The sequence below is a fragment of the Melospiza georgiana genome, chromosome 3, assembly GCF_028018845.1.
Source record: "Melospiza georgiana isolate bMelGeo1 chromosome 3, bMelGeo1.pri, whole genome shotgun sequence".
NCBI lineage: Eukaryota > Metazoa > Chordata > Aves > Passeriformes > Passerellidae > Melospiza > Melospiza georgiana.
In genome coordinates this window covers 6,455,675-6,477,164 of record NC_080432.1, presented here as the reverse complement: position 1 = coordinate 6,477,164, position 21,490 = coordinate 6,455,675, and the positions used below count along the sequence as shown (strand labels likewise).

Genomic DNA, 21,490 nt, shown 5'->3' with positions numbered 1-21,490 from the left:
TGTTTTTATTTTTTGTTTTATGGGCCATTCTTTGTAGATATTTTTTTTCTGCACATCTGTTTTAAGAACCTAAGATTAGGGTTTCGGTAAATGTGTTTTATGTACCAATGTCTTTTAAACAAATGTGGTTTTTCATATTGCCAAAGTTGGACATGTGACATACAGAATCCTAGATCAGTTGGTTTGAAAAAAAATGCTGTGTACTTTCATGAGCAAATCACCCCACTGGGAATTGAAAAGGAGAAAAAAATTAGAAAACCCAGAGTAGCAGCAAGCAGGGAAGAAACTTTTTCTCCTGCCTCTCTGAGGGGAGGAAAAAGATTCTTCTACCTGCAGCTCTCCCTGGAAACGATGTGGCACAGCAAACACCGACCTGCCATGGACAATACCACAGGTTTTTAGAACACAGCTCCAGCCCCAACGCATTATCATGTAACTTTTAGACCAAAGGAACACATGAGCTTAAAGTGGCTTTTCCAAAATAAAATCTCACTTACATTCTTTTTTTTTCCAAAAGCAGTTTAAAAGCAAAGACACAAATATTATTCTGCCTAAAAGGGGGGTTTATGCAAATTTCTTTCTTCTGATTTTTGTTTTATTTTGGGTTTTTTTTTGGCCAGAGCCTTCCAGGGATAAAAAAAAAAAAGAGATGGTCATATTCCCTGAGTAAGAAGGGGTTCAGTTTTACTTGTATTTTTCTCTCCCACTTTGCCTGGGTAGAAGTGGGGAACAAAGTCCTTTCCTGGCACATAATTTTTTTCTTCCTTCCTGTACGACTCAGATTTTTCTCAGTATTTGTGTTTGTACATTTTGTGGTTAATTTAATTAAAGAAGAAAAGGGCATTGCAAAGTTGTTGAACAACAATTACCTCAGTGCTTGTGTCCAGTGGTGCAGACAATGCTGTTTTACCTAAATGCTTTGCTACTTTAGAGAAGAAACCAAAATGTGCACAGGGAAAGATAGAATGCACGTCCTTTTATCTTTTTGTTTTGCTAAGCCCAAAGATGATATGGTGACGTTTGAGGTGTAGCAAAGAATACATGTATATTTATAGATATATTTATACCACTATACGATATATGTATATGTATATATATTTATACCACTTAAGTTGTGAGCCAAACCATGTAATAAAACCTATTTTTCATCTAAGTGTGAAAATCAAATGTTATCCCAGTTTTGCAAATAACCAATGACCTCAAAACCAGAAGGTTGAACCAAGGCATTTATCACTTGCAAATACACATGCACAGCTGAACTTGCAAACGTGAATGACATCATCATGCATCCACGTGTGGCATCTCAGTGAATTTGGTGGGAATTACCCTGTTTGCAGGCCAGGGCTCCTTCAGTCCCCTGCTCTCCTGGCAGTCTGCACTGGGGGGGAAGGAGGCTGGTGGTCAGTCAACAGCCAGCCAGAAAATGTAAGAAAGAACTTGAAATGAAGCCAAATATGACCCGTGTCTGATGTGGTCACAAATCACAGTAAAGGCAGTGTGGAAGTCAGGTGGGACAAGGCCCTTGTCTCATTGTGCCTGCCACTAACGAGTTGCACAGTCAACTCACAAGAACATTATTAGCATTATTACACACCTCCCCACCATGTATCCCTTTTTGTCTGGTTATGTTTTTAAAAAAATTTTTTAGAAGTCCACCTCAACAATTCAGGATTCGGTGGTCTTTTTTTTCCAGCAAACTTCATTTTAATGCCTTCTGTTAAAAAAAAAAAACAAACAATCCTGAAATACAAGTCTCTAAACACACCGTTTGAAGGACTCCAGTTCATTACATTTCCACTCCTGCAAATTATGAGGCTGACATCTTTTAAATGTAGCAATAGTTCATAAATATAGTACTTAATTGTAGGATAAACCAAAGTATCACTACTCTGTCACTGGACACACACTTTTCCTATTATTGCCTGTAGTGCTTTCTTGTATTTGATACAAAATTTACAAGAATTTATATGCATCAGCTTTAAGAATTGTTACTTCTCTTTACTGTTTCCCCCTTCCCTTAGACGTTTTACATGTGAATGTAGCAACAATCAACAGTGTTTTTGGGGGTTTTTTTGTCTCTCTTAAGAAAGACTCTGACCAAAGTTAACAGGCTTTTTACTTTGCTAGAACAACAAACTATTATATGTTTACGTATTGGTTTACATCATTATTTATGTGCAAATTGTCAAATGTAAATTAAATATAAGTGTTCATTGCTTTACTGATGCTTCCCTTGTCTTCAATCTCTCTGCACCAGCTGGGTGGTTGTGGCCCCAGTGCTGGTACACTGAGGGCAGTGGTGTCTTCAGCAATGCTGTCCCTGCCCTTGTGGGTTCTGATTTTCCTTCACTGAAAGGTGCAAACAGTGATGCCAGAACTGAACACCCTGGCTTCGTTTCTTACAGAGGTTTCCTCAATTTCAGCCAGTACCTTTTTTTAGAAAAAAAAAGCCAAGAATTTTCAGTGTTTCAATGGAAATGCTTGAATGCTGTCTGCCTCAGAGATACATGACCAGAGTTCTCATTTACATTTTTCCAAATGATTGTCATTTCTGGCCTGAAACCGTAACCACCGGGACCACAATGACACACTCAAAATGTCAGTGTGAGACCACTTAGTCCTGCCTCAGCATGGTGGGAACTGCATTCAAAACAAATGTGGATCTGGTGTAAGTGCTCACAAAGGAGATGTGAACACTGCACTAAATCCAGGGGAAGGTCAAGTGTCCGCCCCTCCTTCCCCACCTCAGCCCAAGAGTAACAGCAGGCCAGGATGCCCCAGAAAGCCTAATTCAACATTTGCTACTTCCATCATTTACCGTGAGATCTAAACCAGAGAGGCCATGTGCTGCCCTGCCCTACCTGAATGTTAAAGAAATAACGTTCCTGCACATATTGAGACACTCAGCGCCGTATGATGTTTTAAAAGTATTTCACTGTCCTCTTAAAAAAATTCATTTAAACATCTGTCTCAAGAATTTGAAATACTGCCAACACCGAACTGTGGAGTTAAGAAAACCAGAGCACTGTTGTCATAAACGTGCCAAATGCAGCATGTTATATTCCTATATTCGACAGAGCTATTGCTGTAATAATTTTTTTAAAAAAACATAGGATAACCATTACCGCCATAAATCATACTTCATTACTTGGCAAAGCGTTATGTTGTGCTGGAGAGTTATGTCCTGGGGACACTTGTAAGCTTTAGAAGATGTTTAATAAAACGCATTACATAAAAAGACAATGCACGTTATAGATCACAGCCTCGCGAGGCCGAGCGCGGCAGCTGCTGCCTTGGTTCCTGGCAGCCCCAAGCCCCGGGAGCCACTGAGGGCTCCAAGCAGCGCTACAGTGGGATTCAGCCATGGCAACACCACCACCACCAGGTCAGACAACCACAACAGCCTTAGCAAGGGGCTGGGCTGGGGGGAAAGCTCATCAGTTTGGGAGCTGCCACAAACGCGGCCCTGCGAGACCGCGTGCCCCGGCACAGGGCCGCTGGCAGCCTGTGGGCAGGTGGGCCTGGTGCCCATCTTGCTGTGTCAGTGTGAAAATGCTGAGGGGCTGAACGTGTTGGGCAGTGTGGCCTTGCCAGCTGAGCTGCTTCGCCACAGGACAGGGTGAATTACAGCTGAGATAGACTTAAGCATGGATTTTAGGGAGGATGCTGCTGCCCCTCTGGCTGGTTTATAAAGCCCAGTGCTTCTCGGCTGGGTACTGGGAGACACCGCTAATTCCCAGTGAGGGCAATTATGGCCTTGAGGTCGAAAATGAAAAATGTGACTCACTGAGGGGGTATGAGCCCTTTGGGTTCCAATCAGTGTCTGCCAGTGCTCGACCGCATCTCAACACGTGCTGGGACCGTCTGGGATGCGGCCCAGAACCTTTGCTGTCATTCAGAGGTGTTACATTAGAGTGAGGGAAATAGTTGTGGCTGTAATTAAAGGCAGCCAGGAAACACTTGTCTAATTACTGCATGAGCCGGAGCTGAGTGGATGCGGTGCGGCTGAGGAATGTGCCCATCATGGGGCAGGTATCTGCAAAACACAGGCTGTCACAGTGGCTAAAGAAAAACTCACTGACAGCATCAAAGCAGCCGCCCTGGCACTGACAGGGAGGTTTCCCTCCTCTGTGCAGGGTTGGGGTAGGCTGGCAGGGAAAAGACAGCTGCCTGGCCTGGGATGTGGGGAGCTCAGGTTGACTTTCTGGTAACTTCAGCACAGTCTCACCTGAACAGCAGAAAAACAAGAGCTTTTGTCAAAGATGTGGCACTTCCCAAAATCACAAGTGTTTAATTTTTCATGAGATGCTGAAACAGACCCATCCTGCAACCAGCATGTCTGCTGCCCTTCCCATTCTCCCAATAAGCACATGGAAGAGCTGGCAAAGAACACATTTGCACACCAGTGAAGGCCACCTTTGTACCAACTGCCCTCAGTGACAGAGTTTCTGACACACTGCATGACTCTGCTGTCATCCATTTTTAAGAGATTGGGGAACATTTCCCAGCAATTCTCTGGGCAGAGATCTCTAAAAAGAGATGCCAAGCCCTTGAGGAAAGCGAGATGGACACTCAGAGTTCTCTCTTCCCTGTGAGCTGTCAGCCAGGCACCTTGGTGGTGCTGAAGCCAGGCCCTTCCTTCCTTCCTCCTCCTCCTCCTCCTCCTCAGCTGCACGCTGAGGAGAGATGGTTGGGATGCCAAACCACTTAGGTAGGTGTGACCAAATAGCCCTATTGAAGGGAGCAAAACCAGTATGACTTCCTTATTGTGCAATGATTAATAAAGGCTTTCAGCTCTTTTTCTCCATTAATTGTGAATAAGCAAGTCCTTGATCATTTCCTTATCCATGGACCAAGTAAGATTCCTTACAGCATTCCTGCCTTAAAGTGGCCACACTGTGCTGGGAAGAGAAACAATTCCTGCAATATTGAAACCACACGCAGCAAAATCAGAGGCTGAAAACCTCTTTCCCAGTTCACCTGCGCTGAGGACAGCTGTCACAATGTGATACCAGTAAGTTTTACACACTAAATCCTAACTTAAAAGCAGTGGTCAGCTTTTGGGCAGGAAGAGGAGTGTGGCAGGCAGCATTTTGAATGTGATTTCTTGGATATTATAGTCTCCCTTGAGCTTTCCTATGGCAAAATTTTCTGTGTGAGAACTGTCCCTCTGTGAACCCCAGGAAACATTTTTTCCCCACCTTCACCTTCTTAGTCTACCTTGTGTATTGTGATGACCTTTTGTTTTTACAGAACAGGTTCTGTACATCTTTACAGACCAGATCTGCTCTTCTTGTCAGCCTTAAAGCTCCTTGCAGAAGGGCTTTACTAAGAGGGAGAAGTTTGGTTTCTTCCGGCCACGCTGGAGCCATGTCCCTAGGTGGGGACCCAGTTAACCAGGCTGGGTGGTGTCCCAGAGAGGTCTCACTTTACTCTCAACCAGTCATGAAAAAAACAGAAGTTAAAAAATGCTGTAGAAACTGCAACCAGGTGCTAAGGGGTGCAAGAATACATGAAAAGTGAAAATTTGCCTTTTTAATAAGCCGTTACAAGTAAGTTGGGTGTTTAGGAGGGATCATGTGCTGGTGCTTGTACTCATTCAGTGAAGATTTGGTGTTGTGTGCATGTTTTTAATGAGACTAGAGGGTGCAGAACAGGGCTCCTTTTCTAACCTATATTACAGCAATTTGTGCATGTCTGTAGCTGTGGGTGTTATGTGCTTTCTACTCTGAGTGGTAAGTTTCAGTTTGATTCTGCTCTCGAGAGCTGCGGGGACAGTTTGCACTTGCCTTATCAATGCAGAATCCAAATTGCTTCACAGTGCACCCAGCCCCCTCACACAGCAAACTGAGAAAATACACTTTAGGCACAGAGAAACGAGAGAGGTGACAACCAAAGGGCTTTTTCTCAGCAGAGCATCCCAATCTGCAAAACCCTCACAACCCAATCGGTGGGGCAATAAGCCTCAAGAGCTGCAACCTTGGTGCCACCCTGAGAGGCCCTAGACAGGCCCAAGCTAGCAGAGCTAGGATCCCAGGGCTGGGGCTCTTTTCCTACATCCCCTTTGTCCTAAAATCCTGCCTCAGCCCCATTCCCTTGCACTGGTGTCCCAGTACTGGGGGCACAGCCTGGCAGATACAAACTGGGCAGCTGCAGGATGTGCTTGCCCATCCCCATTCCTCCCTGGGCTGGCCCTGAGCAAGACTGGCCACAAGTCCCTGACCAAAATTGTGCTCATGATTAGAGATGGCAGCAATGGAAGGGCAGGGCAGCTACATCCATGGCCCTTGAAAAGCAGCTTTAGCTTTGCTCCAAAGGCTTGTGGTCTCAACAGTAATACCTGTGCCCAGTGTGCATCAATTTCCAAATGAGCATTGGTGTCTTTACATGTGTTTGCTATAAACACCCAGCTTTTAGACTACACACCAATGTCTGTACTGGCCGTCCTGCTGTCCCTACCTGGGCTGTGACTGAGAGGAGCTGTTTAGGAGGAGTTCAGCACAGCTCCAGCGGGACAGCCCAGTTCCCATTGCTCTCCTTGGGAGCCACATGCCACAAATCACTGTGAGACTGTTCATAAAACACCCAAGTATTTCTAAGATGAAGTTATGACCTACATAGCAACTGTATGTAGATTTCCTTCCTCCCTCACATCTACTTGAGTTTGTAATCCCCTCCAGATACAATATTCAGGAATGACTGCGTTGTTTGCTGCACTGTTGTTGGTCTTGCTTGACCTCAAAAAGCAGCCTAGAAGATGAGGTGGAGCAGTGGCTGCAGATGTGAGTGGCTCAAGAGCTGCTGAGCATGGGCAGCATGGCTCAAGCCTTTCTGCTGTGTAGGGCAGAATTTTCCTTACCCTGCTAGAGAGCACCCAACAGAGAGGCAGGCTGAGGAGCAGAGGGGACAAACCTTAGTGGAGGCAGAGTGCTCTCCAGTTTCCTTCAAAATCTTAGCTACTCATCCAAAATGAGAAGGCTGGAAAACAAGGGCCCTCCCTGACCATTAAACCCATTTCCTGAAGCAGCACACACCCCTGCAAAACACTATAAGTGCCTTGTTAGACTTGAACATGCTAAATCTCAGTTCTTTGCCACTGGTCTCTTGCCCATTATCTCCCTCTGCATTCATTAGCCGCAAGGAAATGCCTCACCCCATGTGAGTCTGACTTCAAAAATATATTAAGAGATGGACTCAGACACAGACTTCAGTCACAGGGGTTCTCATTTACCCCAGATTCGGGTTGTTTAAGTGTGGGAATACCAGTTGATGCCATTCTTACTACATTTTTTAAAAACTGATTTTCAGTGTAATTATTTAGATCAATCTAAACACTAAGGCAGTGATGAGTATCTACACAGGGGAATATCTAACAATGGAGGTTATCTAACAATGGAGGTTTAAAGACAAACTTTTTATTTTTAATCTAAAAACTTCAGTACTTCAAGGCCAGAGCTAAACAATGAAAACAAGGACCCTGGAGCTAAGATGGCTGTGCTCTGGTTTTGGCACCTCCACTAACTAGTAGTGAGGTCTGGAACAAGTCAGTTGACCTTCCCATACAGCACCCAACTCATTTGTAGAATAGGTACAAGACTTGTTCAGGCTGTGGTGTAGGACTAATATTTGTACCTTGTTTTGAGATCCTCTGATCTGTAACTGCACATAGTTTGTTGTTCATAGAGAGAACAAGTTGCTTACAGTACCATCTGCAATATCATAATATTTAGAAATCCTCACTTATGGGCTATGACTACCCTGAACTCAACACAAACTCTCTCTGCCCAAAGGACCTCACAAACAAAGCACTATTAAAAACCCAAAAAACCACAGTGGCTAGGTGCACAGCTTAAATTTCCATTTTCTCTCAGCATTTTCCCACGAGGGCATTGCATGTGAGAGCACACAACAGAGAGTCAGATCACACCCGGATCGGTTGCGCTGGCATGCCATTTGGCAATACAAGAATGACATAAATTAAAGTGAAACCTCTTCACCTCAGCCCAAGTGAAAATGTGAAGAGCAAAGGGGTTGAAGAGGAAGGGGAGATATTGATCCATATCTATTCAACAGTCAGACCAGTGGTGTGGTGGCAACAAAAGACATGCCTTTGCTTTTTCAGTAACTAATAATCTATAGAGAACCATTTCCTTTTCTGCTGTTGAGATAACACATTCGCCATCTCAGCTTCATGCAAATAATTCATGCCTCTGCTTACCTAATTTACCTCTCTGGTGCAGACACAAGGGCAGAAACCTCCCACCAGCACTGACTGACATGCTGCACTGAAAAAAAGAGCCATCTCACCCAGAACTTTCTGAAATGCGTAAATCATTAGAGGATAACTGCACCAAATGCTCTGCAGGAGACACATGGCTCCGTAAGATTAAATGGGTTAATTTTGCTGGTCTTCAGTCCTGCCTCTGACCCACATGTGCTTTGCAGGCTGGAACTGACATTATCCAAAGAAAGGCATTTGGTATCTCTGCACACAGACCACAGCTGGTCAACAACTCATCCCAGATTTAAACATAATGTATTAACTCTCATCTGTTGCCAGAAATTAATATTACATGCTATTAAAAGCCTGGGCCCCCAGACGTGTGCTGAACTGAGGGGGCCTTCACATCACTTGGAAACAAACAGGTACCAGGTTGGACATGTGTCTGCATCGAATGGAAACCTTGTTCTAATCAAAATGCTGACACCACTTTCACTGGCTCACACACACTCACCTCTCTCCTCCATTACCGCACTGCAAGCAAAGTTCAAATGTCAAGCACCAAAAAAAGGAGACAGAATTAATTAAGCTTGTCCACACATAGCTTCAGGAGCAGCCCTTGCTTGCAGGATCACACACTGGTTTTCCCACAGGACTTGTACCTTGCTCAGTGCACAAGGCAGGAAATGCTCATCCTGCATGGGACAGGGAAGGGATGCCAGGATGCCATTCCTGTCACCCTATCTTCCTTTCTGGCTACATGGCTCTGGCCTTTGTGCTCCTGCCCCACTCCAGATGGGGCCATTTGCTTCTGAGTGCTCTCAGTGGACCCACTGAAAGATGGCAGAAGGCTTCACCTGGGAGAGAGAGGTGGTATCCCTAGGCAGGACTGAAAAAGAAATAAGACACAGGAGTTTAAAGTCAAAAATTCTCTTTGGGCGCCCAGAATTTCAGGGCAGTTTATCCCACATGTTATTTCAGTTTAGCTTATCTTAACCTCAGGGATCAGCTGGGAATCCTGAGCACCTTCAAACCAAGCACAAACCAGGGATAACTACACTACATGACCTGTGAAAATTCAGGCTGAGTGACTTGCTCCATGCAATGCACAAATCTTTGGGTAACAGCCAGTGGAAAACATTCTCCCTCGGCAGCACTTCAGTCTCTGGCCATGACAGCCCCTCCATCTATCCCTCCTCTTTCAAGAGACCATCTCCAAGGTGTGGGACTTACACGCTAGAGCCTCCTTTGGGTCCCAATTCCAAAGGCCAAGGGCAAAGGTAACACACATCCTGTAAACACCACATAATTATGCATGTCCATGAAGGACTGACTGAACCTTAATTCCAGTTTTTCTCATCCTCTGAGTGCCTGAGATTGCTGCCTCGGTGCTGTTCTCACCAGCTGCATGGGCAAACTCTGAGGCTTTGGAAAGCACATGCACTGGTAAGATTTGTCCATTCTGTGACTGTCCCATGCTATGGCTGCACAACACAGCAGGATTGGCACTTTCCATGTATCCATCCACCAGCTCTGCTAGCTGTGGCACTGCTGCCAGGAGAAGGCTGTCACCCAAGATGCACACTGGCACAGGAGGGTGGGGAACCTTCCCCACTTCCTCTCCATCTCTGTCACCTTTCTCATTCCCCCCTTCCCTATGCCCATCCCTGTCCTCTTGCCGTCTAGGTGAGCATCCCTGGGGCTCCTGGACCCCTGGCAGTGCTGCAAGTTGGTGGCCACCAGCTTCCTCAGTCTTCCCAGAAGGAGAATTTCTGGGGAAGTGAAGCAGTGAAACCCTACCTTTCTTTGGAAAACATGGTGCCTACTGAGGGGACCCACACAACTAAGGGCAAGGGTGAGATAAAACACTAAGAGAGAGAAAAAGAAAAAAAAAGGAAGAACACATTTTCACAGTCTGCAGATGCAAAGTGAAACTATTTTGATAGATTCAGCTCTCCCACATTGAAAGGTCCAGAGTTTCTCATCTCCGACTTTACTCTGAGGCATGAAATTTCAATGGCCTGACAAACTGTGACATCCACGATGCTTTCTGTCTCCTTGGAAGCCTATTCCCACCCTGCCAAAGCTCCTCTTCAGTATTTTGCTGTGTTGATATTACCAAATAGCTCTTTTTTAGGGTTTTCCTTGTTTTGACATGTCTTCCTTTGCTAATACTTTTCCCTGCAGCTGAAAATCCAGTGATATGGAGCTGATGCTCTTGTCAGGACACTGACATCTCCTTGACTGGATACAGGCAGCCAGGGAAGAAAATAACTGGGTCCATGCTAGCAAAATGTCCCTTTTAGTGGCAAGTGATCACCCCCAGCTTTTTCACGGATGCTGAGAAAATTGCTAAGCTGCTAATGTATGCAAGAGCCATTTGCCTTCAGCCTCTTCACAGAGATTCCCCCGGCTCAGCAGAGGCCAGATCTGCCCATTCACCGCCTCATTTCACATGGTCTTCAACTACAACCCATGCAGTGGACATTTAAATTAGGACTGGCTTCTTCAGAAGCATTTTAAATGAAGAGAATTGTGTTCCAACATGATCTTACAAAAGCTCAGCCATGTGCTTGCCTTCCCACAGTTAGCTCAAAGGGATAACAATTCCATATACTGCCTTTGAAAAGATTCTTGTTTTGCTCAATTCTGTTTTAGCAAAATAACAATCTAACCACAGGAATGAAGGAATTGGTAAATGTTTCAGTTTGAACTGAACATCTTTCAAAAGGAAATGGAAGGAAGGAACTGGAACTTCTCAAGGAAGTTACAGAAAGGTTCAAAGGAGTGGGTGACACTCATTAGCTTGTATCATACAAGGAAACAACCAAGGATTAAAAATCTATTATCCTGGGATTATGCTATGAATTTTCCTCCAAGCATTATGAAAGGTTTCTGTCTCCCTGTTGACAAATCATCTTCTACAATGTTGTCTAAATACACAGTGCCTCATCCACTCACTGTCACCATTGTACCCTGTGATTCAGGGGAGATAAGAAGATAAACCAAAAGAGAAGTAGCTGCTGGTTGGTTGTGCCACCTGTGAAATATTCATGCCTGATGTGTTGTTTGCTAGAGTTGATACTCAGATACTTAGGATAAGTTTCCTTCTTCTTCATGAAAATGTCCCAGTATCATCTTGGTCAGTTTTGGCACTGACCAAGGCATATGTGTGCTCTGCCCTGCTTCAGGGATAACTAATGTACCTCTAGAATGATTTTTAAAAGCTAGGAATGAGGTAGAACAAAACACAAAATCTATGCTCTGGAGAATTTTTGTCCTAGTACACGCAGAAATTAAATTGTGTTTGTCTCCTCCCTCTGCTCTAAGGACAGAGGTAGCATTAGTAATACAGAACATGTCACTCTTCAAGCTCTCATGCAGCTTTTAAAACATAGAGAGCAAATGGCAAATTTACCTTTCATCTCCTTTTGAAACTTAAGTTAGGCCTTATTGGTAACAAGTGAAATTAAACTGGTTGTTGCTGTTTAACTTCTCCATGCTGTTTCCTCACATGAATTAGTCATGACCAACACTACTTGGCAACTGTCCTTACAAAAAACAGAACAGAGAGAAGGGTTAAGCACTCCCATACAATTTACCCAATAAATTTGTCATACCCCTCATATAGAGTTGTCCCTCCAGTTTTGCCTGTTCCCTAACATATCTGGCAGTTTGAACAATGTTGGCAATATTTGAGCAATTAGGCATTCCAAGTGGAAAGGTTAATACACCTTACCCTCAAATGCAGGGTGTGTTTTGTCTTGTGCCTTTAACCATCCTTGATGAGCACCGATTGCACAACAGCCATGAAGTAGGAAGGTCTTTCAGCACAGCCAGCTTGTTTTGGTTTAGCAAAAGGCCAACAGCTCAATGCAAGGATGGGATAAACACACCTTGACTTGAGTGTTACCGAGGCAGATGAGAAAGAGGGAACTTGATGGTGATTATCGCTGTCTGGGTGTTAAATGCTTTTGTCATCCTGGCACAGCTGCAAAACCAGGTAAAAGATAACCCATAAAAGAAAGCACTTTGATGATGGAGCTTGGAATAGGACTGTCAAGGAGGTGTGAGACTTAGTTCACAGGTGGTTTACTTCCTACTCTTTTGGTTGAGCAGCATTAGGACCTCAGTTTCTTTTTTGGCAAGTTCTCAGAAACAGCAGTCTGTTTGTGGCCCAAGCAGCAAGTTCTGGGCAAGAGTGGGCAGAGCTGGAGAGATCCTGCAGCCTTGCACCAGCTGGGACCTGCAAAGATTCCAGTCAACCAGGATAAAACACCTCCCAAGCCAGGCAGCCAGCCCAGCACCACCATCCTCAGCCCAAGCCACTGCTGAAGCTGGAGGGCATCTGTGGGTTGGAACCAGCAGCTCTGCAGAGGAGCACCCAGGTCAGCAGGAGGCCAGCAGCTGCCACAGCCCTGCTCTGCCACAGCAAGGGCACACCCAGAGGCCAGCCTGCCTGCCCTGCCCGGCAGGGATGCTTGGCTGTGCTGTCCAGACCCAACTAAAGAAAGAAAAAACAAATCTAAGCAGAATGGAGAGATGTTTTGCAGGTCACAGCAATGCTGCCCATCCTCCCTGAGCCTTCACAGGAGGGCTGGAGCACTGGAGGATGAAGGAGGTCAGGTCTGGGATGTCTACTTACCCTCTCCCACAAAACCTGAATGGGTCTGAATGACCCAACCTGTGCTGGGGTGGTCCTGCAAGGCCCCACAAACCTCACCAGGGTCTCTTGTGCAGCAGCCCTGGCCTGGTAAAAGCTGCTGAGAATTCAGCACCCGGCCTCTCTACTTGTGGCTGGTGGTATTTCCCTTGCTGGGGTGATGTTAATGTTTGTAATGAAGATTTGGCAGAGAAAGAGAGACATGTTGTAACCATTAGCAGACTTTACATTTACAATTTATCTGAGGAAAGGACAACTCAGCTTGATTAGGTTTTTGTACAAGTTTGGGTCTAAGCTCTCCATTGTAGTATCAGTCCCAGTCTTCACCATTTTCTTCCTCTGACCCAGAAAAACTTGATCATGAAAATAATGTTAGTTAGAAAATAATGGAACTGATAAGTCATTGCAGGCACATGTGTGTCTCATTATACATCAGTTTGGTTTCACTATATATTTTACACAATGTAACATAAATTTCACTATGCACCACAAGTATTTCAATATGTGATAGTCAGAAAGTGGCAGTTTACACTAAAAGTTTCAGTATGTGGTAGGATATTTCAAATACTATAAATTCTCCTTTTAAATTAAATGCATTGTGTAGATTAGTAAGAAATGCAGTTGTTTTAGTTTACTCAATGTGGTTTTCTTTCAGAACAGTATTTTAGTACTGTACCGTTCAATTGCCATGCTTATTTTATTAATACATATTAATGGATAATTAAGTGAAAATTCATTAAATATACACCACACAGGACTCAGGCAGGAGTTCTGTTTCTTAGATCTTTTATCTCAGCTCAATTTATACCATATTAACAAACACACTGCATTTAGAGAGACTGTATTAATGAAAAGAATAAACTTCCTGTTATGAGCCTGGTTTTTTAAGTGAATTTTCTTTGAGCAAGTAAAATTTGATGGATCTGAAAGCCTCTATGAGAGTGAATTGTTAAAGCAATGGGCAGGCATATCCAGGGTTTGCACTGATTCACCATTTACTGCAGATAATCACCATTTCAGTCAAAGCCAGCAGCAGAGGAGTTGGCTCTGCCAGTGTTGTGCTGCTGCTCACAGCTTCCATCAGTTCACCACAGAAGTATCAGGTCAGTCAGGCCTTTTCCAGCAAACCCATCCCAGTTACTGAAAAGGGGTGTTCACCATGGCCCTGCTACACCAAAAACCTTTGTCACAGAGCTACCCCATCATCACTTTTTTACACATGATGTATTTCAGGGCAGGAGAGTACAGATTACCTCTGAGAGATACTTGCCATGAGACAAAAGCATATCAAAAATAATCACACAGGTTGGTAAAGCCAGGGCACATCTGGCAGCAAGGACCATCTCCTGGTCACCTTGGTCACAGCTACAGTAACACTTCCACACTGGTGCAGCAAAGCAATTTCCCCAAATCCTGCACCTACCATCAGAAATGCAGAAAGAAAAAAAAAAATAGGCTAACTTTGCTCAGAATTCAGAGCACAGAAGCCACACCAAGAACAGTCCCATGCAGAGTTCTATTTTATTCAAAAAACAGCCTCAGCAGAGATTATGGGGCAATGCTGAACTCCAGCCCGAGAGAGAAACATCAGCCAGTTAGCTCTGCTCTGCCTCCTCAAGATACAATCACACGGATCATTTCCAGAACTTTTCTCCTGATAAGCTCAAAATGTTAATGATCTGCACTGAAGTTCAGTGTCCAGCAGAACCAGAGGTCTCCTCTGCCCCATGTCACACTCACAGACAAGAGTGACCCTGCACCGACGTGACTTTGGCCAAGCTACTTAGAGAGTTACACAGGCCTGGATTAATTGGAAACTGGGTCTTTTAACATAACTCCTTGCCCCATGGCAGAGCCAGCAGACCTCATTGGCTCCCTGCCAAATAGTTCAAGCACCTCTTAACCAAGGAACAGGTAAAGAGATTGGGTTGGAACGTGCTGGATTTCAGCCTGGCAGCTTCAAATCTCCTAACCCACAAGAGCAGCTTATCTCTGTTTGCAGGTCAGAGACCTCAGCAAAGCCCTGTTAGCAGGTGCATGCTGGCACAAGCTCCAAAGTTTCTCTCTCCAGATTTCAGCAGTTCCCAGGTTTCTTGCAAGTGTGGCAAAAAGGACCACCAAAGTGGCCAGTGACATACTCAGGGCTGGCTGAGTCTCCTTCTGCTAATTCATTTGGCAAAACATGTCACCATGAGTGCTTCCTTAGCTCACAGAATGCATCCAATGCAAGGATAAAGCTTGGCTATCCTACTCTTCCAAAATTTAAAACCAAGACCCACAGTTTTTCTTGTCTGTAGTCTCTGAATACCATAAGAAACAAATTGTGCCCCAGACACACAAATCAAAGCTCATGAGGTGTGTCAGATGCTTCCCAGGGACCAGGCTGAAGGAAATACAAATGTTTCTGTCACATGTGAGGCATGTGGACTGTTCAGGTTTGCTGTGATCACTGCTTTCATCCCAGACAGGGGCTGGGTGCAATGGGAGCTGCCTTCCTGTGCCAAGCCTGAAGACCTAACTATGAGTTTCCTCATCTGCCTCCTTTGTGGCTGCCTGAGAGCAGCCCTGCTGTCTGAGAGTCTCTGTTTTGGGCAAAACCTGGGCTCATATCTCCCTTCAATAAGATGTTTGGGATGAAATAAAGGTAATGTTTTTAAGTTCATATCTATTTTGCAGCACAACCAAGCCTGAGCTGTCCCCGTTCCTATTTAAAAAAAGGAGAAGCAACAACAGCGCAAGCTTTGTCATATTCACTTGCTCCCATGTTAGATCTGGGCTAAGATATCCATAAAGCAATGTATTTATGCCCTAGATTCCACTGCTGATACTGCCAGCAAAAGCTAAATTACAGTGATTTTCCTGTAGTCAGGCTGCTAGTCCAACAAGTTTTGGAAGGAAGCAAATGTATTACACACATCCTCCAAGTCCCTCCTAAGCACTGTCAGGCTATAATTTTAGCTTACTCTTATTACTTATCATGGGTAATTGGTATTGAGCTGTCCTTTAGCCATCATGAAAGTTACATTATCAAAGCTATTGCATTACTTTCACTTGCCCAAAGTTTTTGGCATTTCTCAACTGACAAGGCAGAACAGCAACAGAAGCTGACAAACCATATACCAACCCATGATCAAATCCAAACCTTTTCATTTGACCCAATTAAGTCTCACTTGTAGGCTAAACCACACAATTTCAGGAAAGGACATGGCCGTTCAGCTTGCAGCATCCTCTGTTGTGATTTCAGAAGCAGCTGGCATAGGCTTGAAGACTGCAGTTTCATGGGTACCAATAAAATTTAATAAAGGACTTTTCCATCTTCACTGATGAAGAGTAGGACCATACATAGTGTATAATTAAGCTTGAGTGTTCATTATTTTGAATATGACCTACCTTTTTTTTCCTCTTTACTCAGCTCTGACTGAAGCTAATATCTGCTTATCAAAATCCTTCTCTTTTGAGTCAATGCATCTCCATCTATGCAAATCTGAGAGGAGAGGTGCTCACAACAGTTCATATTCCTGGTAGCTGAAATATCTCTGGGGAACATCTCTGCTGCATTCACGTTTCATGGACATCTCTCTCTTTGAAGTCAACTTCTACAGGTTTTCACACAGAGAAATTTCATCAGTCTCATTTCCTCCACACAGCTGTAGCAGCATAACATTATCATCAGCAAGCAACCTTGCAAAGTGACACCTTAAAGAAAAAAGACTTGATAAAAAAAATGTTGTCTTGGCATGATGGGAAAATTATTCACATCAGCAGCTTCCTGCACTCTTTTCTGTTGATTTTCATCAAATTAACATTTCTTTGCTTTTAAAATAGAACAAATATTGGTACTTCAACAACAGACTGCAACAAACAGCATTCTGCTAACCTTATGTGAGAAAAAAGACCAGTTAGAACAAACCTTCTCATTCATTTCTGCATGTCCCTGCCTCTCCCTGGTGTTCTCTTCAGGACAGAGGAAGCAGCTTTGCTTCACTTTTACGATTGCTTGAGACTTTGGGTGGGAAAAAGGCTTTTCTTCAATGTCCATACTACAGCTTCTATGCTGTGAGACATCAAAAAACTGCAAAATTCAGCATCTGTTGTATTTCATCTGTGGACAGGGAGGCATTTCCCTGTTCTGGAATTGGGGTGTGCAATATTGTTTACAAGGATGGCAAACCTCCCAACTCTCATTTGCAAAATGCTCCACAGATACAGATGAAAGCCATGAAAGATGCTTGGGGGGTAATTTTGTATCTTAAACAAGATGGCCAAGCAAAAAGAAACAGTTTGTCCATATACAGGGTGCTCTGAGGACTGCTCTGTGGCAGCACAATGCATTTTACCTTCTGGACAACTAGAAAAGATTACCAAATCACTTGCTTAATGCTGGATTTCTGTGCATGGAAACCTGCTGGTTCCCACATCCTGTGAGCACAGGAAAACACTGAGGATCACACAAATTTCATTCTGCCACAGTAGCAGGGAACAGCAGTCAGGACAGCACAGAGAGGTGCACGGGAATTAGCAGTTGTCCTCTGAAGCTGGCATATCAAATCATGCTTTATTTTTTAACTTTAAAATTTTAACATCCCATTATTTTCACAGAGCTGGCAGATCCAAAGAGCTGGAGAGGAACAGACTAAATCCAGACAACTTCTTCCATGCAGAAGCATCAGAGGATGCAGCAGTCCCAGACTGTGTTTAAGAAGCTCAAGAGCTGGGGGAAGTTTCTGCTGCATGGGAGTTGTACCTGAGATTCAGCACTGAGGCCTTTGGAAAGGATGCTGCTTAAAAGGCACAAACCAATACTGGCATAAAGGAACCTCACAGGCCTCAACAAACCCTGAATCACCACAGCCCAAGCAAAAATCAAGCATTAAAAGCAAGGCTGCTCTAAATTCATTCTCAGTAAGAACCATCACAGATCAGATTTACACCTTCCCTGGAAGCTGACACTTGGAATTTACATTTACCCCTCATCTGCTTCTGTGGAAATAATGACCAAAATAAAACTCAGGAATCAATCCAGATCTTTGTAGTACTCCAGCGAGGCATATCCTAAATCCTGGGTGGTGGGAGAGGGAAGCCACGCTGTCTTTCTTGCTCACTTAGCAATACCCCAGAGCACACTGAAAGTAATTATTTCCATCTGCCACACACAACCTACAGACCTGAAAATGGTACTGCTACTAGAAATCTAATACACCACTGAGCAAGCAGAAGCAACGTACTGCTTTCATTTGAGATTGGTCACAATGCTGTGGAGGTGCCAGAAGTGCAGGGCACTGGTAGCCTGAGCTTGATAGGGTGAATGCTCAGTGCAAGTCTCCAGACAGAGCAGTGCATCAAGCAACAGCTGGGAGAGAACAGAAGTCTAGAAAATACCCAACCCACTGCAAAAATCACTTTTTGTCCTTTGAGAAGTATTAGACTAGTCGATTTCCCCCCTTCTTTTGAGAAAAAGCTGGTAATGACCCAATTATCTATTTAAAGAAAGATAACTGCTTTGAGATTACAAAGTTCTTTGAGCAAACAGCCACTGTGTGTAATAAAAAGTAATTTCGGGATGAATGTGTAAGACTTCAGCAGGTACAAACATAAATTGAAGCAGAGCAGTTGCCATAGTTCAGCCCATAAAATCCTCAGGTATTTATATGATCACTATTTTTGAGATGATTGAGCACTATCACCCAGAGCAGAGATGTCACTCTGTTGATGTGGCAGCACTGCCTTTCATTCCTGTACATCTGACTCAAGGTGCTGCATCCATATGTGTGCACCACTGCAACCCCTCCTTTCCAACAAGAGCACTGTGCTGGGTGGGGAGGAGAAGGGAAAGGGAAATGAGCTGTAGGCATCACTTCAGTAGCCATTAAAGTCTGAACTGTTTGATAAAATGAGGACAAGTTCTATTTCTTTATGAGACTTGTGCAAAACATTCCAGGAAAAGCAAAGCGTTATTATCTGAAGGCACAACTTAACCTTTGAACTGTGTAACAATTCTCTTCTTAATCATAAATATAGGACTACATAGGCCAATCTGCCTTCCACAGGTTGGTGAGAGCCATATGTGTTGTGCTTTGATCAAAACAAGGATAACTAAGATGATTCCCAGTCCTTATACATGACAGAGACCAGACAACCAGACTCAGTCCCATGCACAGAAGATGAGCTCAGATTGAATTACCTGGCAAAGAGCAAGTTGCTGGTTTAGCAGGACCTGCAGAATTTAAATAAAGGATGAAAACACACCTTTTTAAAGAGAAGAGTCTTAGGAACAAATGTAAAAAGCAAAGTTCTCACATTTGCTAGGAACGATATTGTAATTGCTGAAGAATCTGCAGTTCCTAAACTCATCCTATGATCCCCCATGAATTGCTCAATAACTGGGAAGTGGACTGGCTAGAAGCAAACAGGCTAAGGAGCCACTCTCCCATTGTTGAAATAATTGAGATGTCTAAAGATCCTCAGTTAAGATAACAAACTAACTCTTGTGGTCTGATCTAGCTGAAATATTTTGGATATTGTGTTTCTGCCAGCCCGAGGAATTTTTCTTTTTTTGGACAAAAGAGGCAAAAGCAATAGATCTGCATGATGAATCCCCAGACAGTCACATCCCAGTCAGATCGAACAGGACTTCTGTCTCAGACTGCAACATTCATCTCCCCCTTTCTTTTTTCCTGGGAGCTGTATTTGTCAGACACAGTATTTTCCAGAGGGAAAAGTAGGATCCAGAGTCTAAAACACTAGGAATGCCACCCCCACCAGCTACACACACTAACCCCAGCCATATCAAAGCAGACAAGAAAAACTAAGGGTGCTGCATTGTGTTAGTTCAAATTAAACAAGCCAAGCAAAAGATTTTTTAAATTTTATTTATGAGATGTGAAGAAGTTGCTTTCTGCTTGCCAAACCATGGTGCTAAATACCTAAGATGCTGTGAAAGGGGCACCTCTATTATTCAAAAAATATTTGTATGCTTTTCGTGGATTAATTGCATTTAACATTTTGGTTAAACACACAAACAAGCACAGCTTTTTGTTGTTGTTTCAAATGAAGCCACAAAGAGAACAAAAGGCATCCAACTGAACCAATTTAGGTTTATAAACATATTAATTTTAAGAGCACTATGTGTACACTTAAAATGAATTTAAAGCAGTCGACCTTTGCAATACGATGCCCATTTTCACTGTATCCAAATTATCCATAAATCCAGATGCAAGTTGTCACAGACACTTCTTTGGAGAGCTTGCAAAGTTAAAAGTTAATGTTTCCTATTAATTAATAATTGTTTTCAGCTGTTTTGGCAAGTGATTAAAACAAAGTGTCTGCCTTTAATGTTACAATATAAAAGTTTTCTTCCTCAGCAGCTTGAGTGCCAAGCGGGATTTGCCTCATTTGCAGGAAGGTGTCACACATGATTGCCTGGGGCATTTGTAAGCAGAGAAGGTGAGCACTATTGTACCTGCCAGTGCAGTGATGCCCATTCCTCATCGGCCTGGCTCTGGCAGGACAGGGTTAATTTTTGCCCGGGATGGGGATGGCCAGGACCTGGAGGTTATTCTGTACCCCCTCACAGTCGTCTGGATCAGTGTAGTGTGGTGGAGGGAGCAGCTGGGTGTTGTCAGGGGGTCTCTGTGTGTGAATCATTCACCTCTTTCTTTTACCCTCTGCCATTAACACTGCTGCTCACACTGTTAATTTTCTCATCTCACTGCTGTTTCCAGTGAACTGCTCTCACCTCAACCCCTGATCTTTACCTTTTGTGCCTCCCATTCATTCTCCTCTCCATCCCATGGCAGGGGGAAGGGGAAGGGAGCAATGGGAACACTAAATTGTGGAATATCATTCCTAAACCATGACACACATCCATTAAAATTACCCACCAAGCAGTTTCAGAGGAACATCAGCTGAGATAAATAAAACAATGCTCCTCATGTTAATGGTGTACCATGCCATGAAAGAGTTGTTCCGTAATAAAACCATACAGGCTGTGTGCATCGTTTACCAAACCCTGCCATCTTCCAAATTCAGGATCACACACTCTTGAAAGTTTGCACTGCCAAGCATGGTAGCATCTGTCCCTTCTGAGGCCCAAGCCATCACACCGGTATTACTGACAGACTTGTTCCACACATCAGCAGATGGTTCAACACAAGCCCAGTTCTGACCAGCACCTGATCCACAGCAGGATTAAACAAGGCTCTGAGAAGGATCCTCTGCCATTAGTAACCTTCTAGACATCGTCTTTTTTTCCCAAGCTTCTACCAATTCATCCCCCCAGTAAAACTGAAACGGAGTTCTCCTGGAAGATGAATTTCCATAGCCATGCAGAGGGAGGAAGCAGAGACTGATAAGCTCTGCTTGCAAAGTCAAAAGTACTGACATAACATAAGCAGCAGTAAGACCCCCAGTTCTCTTCCCTACATGAACCCCAGACAACTTACTGAGAAACCTTTCACTTAGGCTGCATCAAGAAGCTTGTGAAGTGATGAACAGTACAGAATTTGAGATTTCTCTCTTTTTGGTACATCATGGGAGGTTGCTGCTAACTCCTCCTAGTTCTAGCTTCTTCCTCTAGTTTGAAAAATTTTAAGGTGTTCTTCAGTTGT

At 43.8% G+C, this 21,490-nt stretch overlaps 1 protein-coding gene across 1 annotated transcript in view; it reads right to left on the bottom strand.

Annotated features, from left to right (window-relative positions):
* ATG5 (autophagy related 5) overlaps nt 1-21,490 on the bottom strand; it is a 156,337-nt gene that overhangs the window by 56,516 nt on the left and 78,331 nt on the right. The gene's annotated exons all lie outside the window — the stretch shown is intronic.